A 9,524-nucleotide genomic window follows, 5' to 3' on the forward strand; every position below is an offset into this window, starting at 1 on the left:
CAGTGCTAAAAAGGAAAGTGTGTGAGAGACTTCACATCTTGGCATGAGGGAGGCCGAAAAAGTCCTATTCTGGAAATTTTTGTAAAACAGGTTTTTGGACAAAACGGGCTGATTGGCAGAAGGTAAAGGGCGTTTTGAGCATCTTTGCGTCTCACGCAGAGAGGCTAATTCTATACCGATTAGGAGATATTCAAGTTTTCGTGCTCTTTTGTATTAGCGGGGAGAAAGCCATAAGCTTTGAGCACTCTAATCCTAAGCCAAGCTTCCATAGCCCACTCTCATCCAATCTTCCATAGCCAATCTAATCAAAGACACCATAGGCCACTCTAATCCAAGCTTCCAAGCCACTCTAATCGTGGAAGGAGTTTAAATAATGTATGCAGCAGTACTGTTAATGATAATCAAGCTTCAAGATCTTGTTCAAGCTGTTAATTTTAGAGTTTGTCTATATTCATTGTGTCTGCTGCAACTGTCTTCCTGACACCTCTCACAGCCAGAGGCCCCGCGCCTTCCCGACTCACCTTCTGAACACAAATCCCTCAACATTCTTGGTGAACCCGACGTGAAACAAGCCGAGGTGAGCATTGTGGTGGAAGAAGATGTTGACACCGCAAGAGGCTGCCATGCAGCAAATGATGCAGCAGTTTGTTTCTTATATGCAACAACAACAGCCTGCCCAACAGCAGTACAATTTGCAAGAAAGGATCCGTAAAGCTCGGCACATGGTTACCGAGAAATTGCATCGATTTGAAGGCCGGGATATCCGGGATATTAGCAAAGTTTTCAATATCTACAAGCAGGCAATGGAAGAGAATGGTATTGATGATCAGAATGCAGTGGAAGGGTTTAATTTGATTGCAGAGCTGGAACTCAGGAGTCGAATTAAAGAAATTCAGACGGTTCAAGCCCCGAATTGGCAAGATTTCAAGAAGGCGCTTCAAGAGGAATACTTCCTTGAGGATTCACAAAGAGTAACAAGGCAAAGCTTTATGAAGTGAGTGCAGAAGAAGAACAAAAAATTGTCTGCAAGAGAATTATTACGCGAATTTGACAAGAAGTTCGAGCAACTGTCCTCGACGGAGCAACGTTTGATGAGGGATCAAAAGGTTGAGCTATTCATTCAGGCTGCTGATGCTCGACTTCAGAAGAGTCTAGTGCAGTTGCTGGAGGATTCAATAGGAGAATTGGGCTTAACATCCGATTGGAAGGTAGTCACTGATGGAGTCAACATGATCGTGAAACGACAGATGAGAGTCGATAAGATAATCGTGGCTGACATCATGGATGTTTCGGAAGAGGAACCTAAAGAGAAAACAACCTCGGCAATACTAAGAGTGGAGGAGCTAGTTCTTGACGAATTGGTGAAAGGTATTCAAGAATTAAATTTGAATTGTAAAGCTGTTAAATTTGACGGACTAGCTGCAAAGGGGTCTACATTTGAGCCTAGACAGCAGCCACCACGCAAAGGCTGGGACCGATGCATGTGGTGTGACAGTGAAGACCACAAGTACGTTAAAGAATGCGATGATTTTGACGAAGCTTATAAAATGAACGTGGTGTTCTAGAAGGACAAGAAGATACACCTTAGGGCAACAGGTGAGATTCTCCGCTTGAACTGAGGTAGGGGCGGCATGAAGAAGATAGTTGAAGAGATCCATCATAATGTTGCTCTTGTGGAAGCAGCTACATATGGGCTGCAAGTCTACGGAAAGGGTGATGATGATGGTGCAGGTACCAATGGTTAATTATGGCCTTATGCTTTGAAGACAGCAGAAACATCACATGTAACTTATGGGAATCTGCGGCAAGTAGGGAATTCAATTCGAGAAACCACAGGGTGGATTTATCCAGTGGATTCCCTCTCGGTGTATACATTCATTGCGAAGTCTCAAGCTAATGAGGCTATGATGGAGGAAAAGCGGAAAAGAGATGAAGAAGCTCCTGGGACATCGAAAAAGACAACGCGGTTCAAGAGCAAGCAAGAAGAAGGTCCTGCTCCTAAGCCCGCTTTTGAAGTGGTGATGGAGGAGGCACCCAAGCACAAAAAGCAAGGTAAACCAAGGGGACCCTCATATAAGCTTAAGTCTGACATTGAATTAGCTATAGATGTAAATAAAGTTTTTGAAGAGAGCATTCTGAATAGCAAAGTGGAGCTCACATTGGGTGATATTCTGGGCATTGCCAAACGTGAGTTTCATGAGGAGATAATTGACATCATCAAAGAAAGCAGCAGTTACCAAGTGAATTATAGGAGCCGAAATCAGTGAGGAGCCAGGCGGTACACCACATTGAAGCAATTTTGGACGACTATGAAGAGTATTTGGCGAATCTTGAAGAAGAAGAAGAGTAGAGGTTTGTGGTGGTGTCAAATCCAACCGTGCCTGAGGTAAGGCATGTTCATTTCAATGAAGATAAAGATAGTGAAAGTATACCAAGGAGTCACTTTTCAAGGACTCATTGGGCAAGAGCAACAACTGAAACTGTTGTGAAGCTTGGCGACATCGAAGAACCGGTCTTAGCACTCATAGATCATGGATCAGAGATCAATTTGATGGCTAAAATCTTGCACACAAAGGGGAAATGGCCTATTGATGTGGACCATGGTTGGCGGATTCGCGCTGCCAATATGCTTCTAGGCGACCTCTATGGTGCTTGTGCCAATGTTAAGGTAATTGTAGGCGATGTCTGTGATGAGAAAACATTCTTTATACAGGAGAATTCCTCTTATCATTTAATTATGGGACAACCCTACATTACGGTTGTACGAATGGAAACCAAAGTGCTCGATGATGGCTCGGCCTATGCCAGGGTTCGGAGCCAAGATGGTAAGAAAGCAGTGCAGTTCTTGACTGTATGTGTTGACCATGCTAGGAATAAGGAGAGTATACGTGATCATCCAATGCCGAAGATACGCAAGGAATTTATAGAAGAGAGGTTTGCACAGGATTTTCTCGGAGTGCCATTATAAAGCGGGACTATGGTCGTACAAGTGAGGAGAAGTTCCCGCAAAGAGAAGCTTTCTCTTCGGGGTTTTTGGGGTTAACATCTGAAGATTCAGTCTCTTTCAGAAAATTTAATGATTTACCAAAGTGGGAAAAACAGCATGTTTCAAGTATCCAAAATGAATTGCAGGGTTGTGGTGTGCTTGAATCAGATGATGTGATTCTCGGAGTCTTTGAAGAGGTATATTATGTAGATACTATGTCAGAGCATGAGGAAATCAGCCACAACAAGTTACAAAGAGGAACTAAAGTAGTCAAGGTCCATTCAATGGACATGTATGATGAGTTAAGTATATATGAAGCCCTTATGCATATTGATGATAATTCAGGTGAAGCTGTTGAAGTGCAGGTAGAGACAAAATACAAGTCTGTTGCAAAGAAAGTGAGGCTAGTGGCTACACCGCTACCTAAAGGAAGTGATGGGATGATCAAGGAGGCTTCTCGACAACCTATACTCAAAGATCCAAAGAACATAGGGCATAAGTTTACTAAGGAGACACTGCAGCAGTTGAAGGTTCGAGAAGACGGTTTCCTCAATGAAGAGGAGATCAAATGTTTTCAAGGTATGCTCAAAAAACATGGTAAAGCTTTCTCTTTTGAGCCAAGTGAGATTGGGTGTGTGGATCCAAGTGTTGTTTCACCAATGGTTATTTTCACTGTTCCACACATGCCATGGAGCTTGCGTCCTATTCCAGTTCCTTAACCTCACTTGCCAAATCTTATCAATTTGCTTAATGAAAAGATTCAAATGGGAATTTTGGAGCCATCATGTGCTCCGTATTCTAATCGATGGTTTATTGTTCGGAAGAAAAATGGTACATTAAGGTTCATTCAGGATATGCAACCAGTTAACAAGGTAACAATCCGCAATGTGGGTACTGGTCCAATTGTGGATGAATTTGCTAAGGCCTTTGTAGGTAGGTCTATTTACTCCATGGGTGATATTTATTGAGAATATGATCAATTCCAGTTAGCTTTGGAGAGCAGGGATTTTACTACAATGCGTACTCCTCTTGGTTTGGTAAGGATGTGGACTCTGCCACAGGGTGCTACTAATTCAGTAGCTCATATGATGAATGGCATGAATAAGGTATTAAGGGACCTTATCCCACATGTTACTATGCCTTTCATTGATGATCTACCAATTAGGGCCTGTGAAGAAAGCTCAAAAGATGAAGCAAAACACCACAAGGGGTGCTGACAGTTTGTTGCTCAACATATTGCTGACCGTGATGCTATATTCTCGAGGCTTGAAGAAGTTAACTCAACACTTTCAAGTCAAAGATCAACTTTTGGTGCTAAGGAGGTCTTAATTGTGGGACATATGCGCAGTTCTAAAGGAAGAAGACCAAGTACAACAAAAGTTGAAGCAATCCAAAAGATGAAGGAAACATGTTCTTCAGTTACTAAGGCTCGACGATTCTTAGGCGCATGTCTATTCTATCGTATTTGGCTGCCACAGTTTGCTCATGTTGCAGAGGTGCTGTATCAATTGCTACAAAAACTTAAGAGGTTTGTTTGGGAAGAAGTTCACACACAAGCTATTAAGAAATTAAAGAAGATGCTTCTTGAGCAGGGATTTTAATTACGCGATGACACATTTTGTTAAATGTTAATTATTGTTGTTATTATCACTATTTTTTTCATGTTAATAACATATCTAATGTCATGACTTACAAAAACCAGTAGCAAACGTAGAACCGGTGGGACAACCAACAATCCCGACAGGCCCGGCGGGTTTATGATGAAACCCGGCGGGCCCGGCGGGACAAGCAAGAATGCCGCCGGACCCGTCATGTACCCCCTCCATATTTGGCGGCTCTATATAACTCGGTAGTAGACATCACATCACATCACCTCTTCCTCTAAATTTGGTCATCCTTTAAAATTTAGAAGAAAAACTAAAGGTAAAATAATGAATAGTCTTTTGAAAAAATTAAAACTTAATGTAACTCTGAGCATGGATCATTAGTTCTTTTTTGGACTGAACTAATTCTTGAAAGGAGGTAGAAAGGTGAATCTTTGGGTCGGCATATCTACATTTGGGATGGACTAATCTCATGTTTGGTTCACTGTTATATTTGCTAAATTGATTGCTATATTGATTAGAACTTCTATCATGGGTCATTAGTTCTTTTTTGGACTGAAGTGATTCTTGAAAAGAGATAGAAAGGTGAATCTTTGGGTCGATATCTCTACTTTTGGGATGGACTGATCACATGTTTGATTCACCGTTGTATTTGCTTGCTAGTCCGATTAGAGCTCCAATCATGGGTCATTAGTTCTTTTTTGGACTGGATTGATTCATGAAAGGAGGTAGAAAGGTGAATCTTTGGGTCGATATCTCTACTTTTGGGATGGACTGATCACATGTTTGATTCATCGTTGTATTTGCTTGCTATTCCGATTAGAGCTCCAATCATGGGTCATTAGTTCTTTTTTGGACTGGACTGATTCATGAAAGGAGGAGGGAAGGTGAATCTTTGGGTCGATATCTCTACTTTTGGGATGGACTGATCACATGTTTGATTCACCGTTGTATTTGCTTGCTATTTCGATTAGAGTTCCAATCATGGGTCATTAGTTATTTTTTGGACTGGACTGATTCATGAAAGGGGTAGGAAGGTAAATCTTTGGGTCGATATCTCTACTTTTGGGATGGATCACATATTTGATTCACCATTGTATTTGCTTGGTCATGTTTGAGTAGATTGAGGTTTATTCCCTTCAGGCTTCACTACTACGCTTGTGTGTGATATTGATTATAACACTAATGTTTGGTTTGAATAATACTTGAAAGAAGAGATAGCATACTGAGCTATGTTTATTGGTATTTCAAGCATCCAATAAGTATGTCTCCCACCGGGAATGTGAGAGGTGATGTTGGTGTCTCAATCCTGGCTTCCTTGAGGAGACCTCTTACCTCGATGCCAGGTCCTTCTTCGCAGGGCACCACTTTGTAGGGCAAGCGAAAGGCAGGTGGAAAAAGTCCAACACCCGGATGGAATTTTGCCACAAATTTAAATAAGTATCAAGATTGGAAATGTAACTTTTGTGGAGAAGAGAAATCTATACGAGCACCAAGAATAAGGGATCATTTGCTAGGTGGCAATACCAGAATCCAAGGAGGAAAGTGCAAGGGCTTAGGTGTAGAAGAAGCAGCTACGCACTTAAAATCTTTAATTGGTAAGCTAATTTCCACAAGAAAAAGATCAAAACTCTCTACTTTCGACCATCACACCCCGGTATCGATAAGATCAAACCAGTATGAGGGATCATTGGGTGAAACTCCCACCAATGGAAGCACTCAAAGCACGGAACCAACTTCTCATATAGATGGAACTACACCTCCAAACCATGGATCTCCTGACTTTCAGGTAGGATCATCAAAAAGTAGACATGTTAGCTTACAGACGAGCTTCAAAACGCTTTCCTTAGAAGAAGCACAACTTGCTCTAGCTAAAGCCGTCTATTTCACTGGGGGATCATTGGCCATTGTCACCCGTGATGCATGGAAGTCAGCTTGGAAACGCATTGGGGAGTATGGTGCTGGATTTACCCCTCCAACATATCACCATATGAGAAACCAACTGTTGGATAAATGTTACACAAGCACACAACAGGATATTCAAAGGGTAATATTAAATGCCACAGAACAATCTGGATACACCATAGTTAGTGATGGTTGGTCCAACTTTCAAAGGCGGCCATTGATCAACATCATGCTTGTATGTCCTCGTGGTGAATGTTTTATCAAAGCTGTCTGGTCAAATAAACTCTGGAAGTTTTATAGCTGACATCATTGGCGACGCAGTTAAGGAACTTGGAAAAGAAAATTTTTATGTCCTCGTGGTGAATGTTTTATCAAAGCTGTCTGGTCAAATAAAGTCTGGAAGTTTTATAGCTGACATCATTGGCGACGCAGTTGAGGAACTTGGAAAAGAAAATTTTGTCCAAGTAATCATGGACAATGCCAAAAATTGCAGGGCTGCAGGTAGGATACTTGAAAGTCGCTTCTCTCACCTATATAGTGCTGGTTGCAGTACACACAGCTTGAACTTGGTATTGCAAGATTGGCACAAGAGGGAGGACACAGAGTGGTTCAAATGGATAGTAGACAATGCTCGCTTAATAGTCAAGTTTGTTTTGAAGTGTCAGAGGGTTCTTGATATGTACCGTTAGAGGATGTCTACTATGTTAAAACTACCATGTGAAACTAGATTTGCACCAACTACTATACGGTAGAATCACTAATACAAAATAAGAATGCTGTGATGGAGACATTTGTTTGTGCCACTTTTTCAGAATGGGAGGCCGGTCAAAGGGAGAAGATAAAAAGAAAAATAGGGGTGATGAGAGATCTACTAGCTGATCTCCACTTCTGGGATGATGTGGTGGATGTGCACAATGTTATGATGCCAATTATGCCCGCATTACGCCAACTGGATTCTGCCTTGCCTTACATAGGTAAGGTGTGGATGGCTTGGTGGACTGTTCAAGAAAGCCTTGCAAATCCAGAGGAGCCCCAGGAGCCAATTGTGAAGCCTTGGAAGGCACCATTCACTCAAAGGAGGAGAGAAATTTTGAGAAAGTATGCACATGGTCGATGGGTTGGAGCACATAGTCCACTACACAGCGTAGCTTTCTTATTGGATCCAGAGTATTGGGCAATGAAAATAGACAAACTTGATGAGGAGGTGCTGGAAGAATTTTATGATGTGATAGGCAGGTTTTATGATGATCCTGATGAGCATGCATTAGCTGTTACTGATCTTTCGAAGTTTAAACTCAAAGAGGGTAAGTTTGGTACAGAATTTGTGCAAAAACCTGCCACGGAGCAACCAACGTGGAAGTGGTGGATGATGAATGGTGGTAGTGCACCCACCCTTAAACGCCTAGCTGTTAGAATCCTAGCCCAATGTGCATCCAATTCAAGTTCTGAGAGAAATAGGAGTACATATAAATATGTACATTCCACCATCAGAAACCGCCTTTTAAATTCAAGAGCTAAAAAATTGGTGTATATGTACTGCAACCATCGGCTATTAGCAAGAGTGCAAGCTGAAAACTACAAAGAGGAGATGCTGCGCTGGACTTATGATATAACCAATGATGAGGTGGATGAAGACAGTGAGGTGCAAGGGGAATCTCATGAAGTAGAAACTACATGTACTTTAGAAGAGATTGAAGAGAATTTGGAAATTGAACCAACTTTGACCCGTCGCAGCAAGCGACGGTGGTTTAATTAATAGATTATCGAATCCGTTGAGTGACTTATGCTGAAGTTCAAAAACTGTTTATCTTATAATCTTTTTTTTATATTTAGTTTAAGGTTTAGACATTTGCTTAATAATAAACGAAGCCCTTAAAAACCTTTACAAGGCCACAAATCACTATTAAAGCTTCATAATATACAAAGCCCTAACAAATCTTTGCATTATCACACATCATAATTGAAGCTGAAGTGAGGACAATTCACAATTGACTAATAAATTCTCGCAAGCAACGAGTAAATGTTTTCAAATGTTACTAAAACTATCCAAGTGATAGTGAAATATTTGTGAGAATATCTTCATTCTCCTGTTCGCGCTGACCTTTAAGCTTATTATAGTCTTCAGACATTTTGAACATTGCATCTAGCTTTTTGGATATCTCATACTCACATATAGCACAATGAAATTTATTCATCATTCTCTGCATCAGGCATGATATATGGTACATATGTCCGCATGGCAAGCTGAAGTGACCACACCACTCATGAAAGAATGATCTACATATGGGGCAAGGACCACGGTGCTCACCAGAAGCTGGAGGGGCCTCAATAGATGTTGGGTGCTCAATCAATGTGGCAGATTTTTGTTTTTTTATAGTCGCCTCTAACTCTTTTACATGGCGAGATAGCACCTTCACCTCCCTTTGCAAGTCTCTATTTAGGGTTTCTTCTGCATGAGAGCCTTGTGTAGCTTGTGATGCTTGCCTCAGTTGAGTTTGAAGCTCCTCCTTAACTTGGTGCACTTCCATTGATGCACCTTCTAGTGCCAATGAAATCTCTTGCCGTGTGACGGTGATTGCACTACTGCGAATGTCATCAACCGTCATGTGAGGTGTCCTTGAGCTGAAGTCCGCTCTTTCACCCAAGACATAATGCATGTATAACATCTTGGCAAACCACAATGGACAATCCATATGATGCATAGGATGACCCATAACATCGAGATATATGTTCTCTCCATTGTCTCGTATGTCTGCATTAATGCATTGTGATAGCTTGAGTCGGCCTTTCTTGATGTTGTCATCTGCAACGCCTGGCCATATGGATTGACCATTTCTCGGTCAATCCTAGTGTTCACCTCTTTCCATTGTGTACCCACTGGGTTGGCCCACTGGGAGCAACGAGCTGCAATTCGAGCGGTGTCGTTCACTCCACCGCCTTGACACATGGATCTGAGACGCTCAAAAGCGTGCTTAGCCCTTTGATTATCATTATCCATATCCTGCTTAAACACTATACTTCAGTTACGG

This window comes from Adiantum capillus-veneris, chromosome 9, assembly GCF_014529385.1.
Source record: "Adiantum capillus-veneris isolate H3 chromosome 9, ASM1452938v2, whole genome shotgun sequence".
In the NCBI taxonomy this organism is placed as follows: domain Eukaryota; kingdom Viridiplantae; phylum Streptophyta; class Polypodiopsida; order Polypodiales; family Pteridaceae; genus Adiantum; species Adiantum capillus-veneris.